Source organism: Pteropus medius, unplaced genomic scaffold (assembly GCF_902729225.1).
Source record: "Pteropus medius unplaced genomic scaffold, Ma_sr-lr_union100, whole genome shotgun sequence".
Taxonomy (NCBI): Eukaryota; Metazoa; Chordata; class Mammalia; order Chiroptera; family Pteropodidae; genus Pteropus; species Pteropus medius.
Window position 1 is genome coordinate 29,753 of NW_024345510.1, and position 1,360 is coordinate 31,112.

General features: G+C 38.5%; 1 non-coding gene across 1 annotated transcript; it reads right to left on the bottom strand.

Moving 5' to 3' along the window:
• Positions 1–287: 287 nt before the first annotated feature.
• On the bottom strand, positions 288–361 carry TRNAL-UAG (transfer RNA leucine (anticodon UAG)). Its single transcript has one exon. It is a non-coding gene; the product is annotated as a tRNA-Leu (tRNA).
• Positions 362–1,360: the final 999 nt, after the last annotated feature.

The following is a 1,360-nucleotide window of genomic DNA, read 5'->3' on the forward strand; positions in this document are numbered from 1 at the left end:
GTGATATCTCATTGTGGTTTTAATTTGCATTTCTCTGATAATTAATGATATTGAGCATCTTTTCATATATCAGAATGTTGGCCATCTGTATGTCCTCTTTGGAGAAACACCTATTCAGGTCCTCTGACCATTTTTTCCCCCTCTTTAATTCCCCTCACCCCCACTTCCACCCCTGACCTACGGACGTTGCTGTCTCTCCTTAAGAACTGGATCTCTGAAGGCAGGGCATCTCCTCCCACGTGCTTGCGGCACGCACTCAGGGCCTGCGGCGCCCAGGGCCTGGCCCGTGGCTCCACCTGGGGCATGAACCCAGGACCTTCTGCGTCTAAAGTAGACATGTTAACCACTACACTATGGAGCCACTCCTCTCTGCCCATTTTTTAATTAGATAGTTTTTTTATGTTGAGTTGTATGAATTCTTTATATATTTTAGATATTAACCCCTTATCAGATGTATCATAGGCAAATATCTTCCCCCATTCAGTAGGTTGTCTTTTCGTTTTACTGACGGTTTCCTTTGCTGTGCAAAAAGTTTTTCGTTGATGTAGTCCCATTTGTTTATTTTTTCTTTTGTATCCTTTGCTTGAGAAGATATATCAGAAAAAATATCATTAAGAGCAATGTTATAGAGTATACTGCCTATGTTTTCTTTTAGGAGTTTTATGGTTCTGGGTCTTACATTTAAATCTTTAATCCATTTTGAGTTTATTCCTGTACATGGTATAAGAAAAGTGAGCTAGTTTCCTTTTTCCCAAAGTATCTGCCCAGTTCATATGATGTGAGTCCTATATCATATCTCTTCATCACAGTCTAATTATCCATTTACCTGTCATCCCCACTAGATTAGATGGCTCTTGAGAAGATAGTGTCTTAATTATCTGTGTATCCTCAGTGTATAGCACACTGACACATAATAGGTTTTCTAAATGAATGAAAGGGGCAGGCATGAATTTTGTAATTTTTAATTCAGCTAGCCCTTAACCTCAAGCATTATCTCTCTCATTGACTCATCTGTCTCTTTCAACAAGTCCATGAGGTTGGGTGGATGTTTGTGTGTATGCATCTTTTAAAGAACTTTTTTGCAGGTAGCTCTTCTGAAACTTTTTATCATGAGATAACCAAATTTGAGATTTCTCATTTTGCAAATGTAAAAATTGATATCGAGAGATGCTTCATAACTTGTCTCAGCACATGTAGCTAATTAATAGCAGAGTCTGAACCCTGATTTCTAGATTCTCATTCCAGGAATCTTCTTGCTCCATCTTCCACCGTTTCCAAATCATGGTCTTTCATCATTTGGATATATCATAGAAAGGTACTTAGGATGACTGGATTTCTATTACACTGTTTTTCTGCAGTT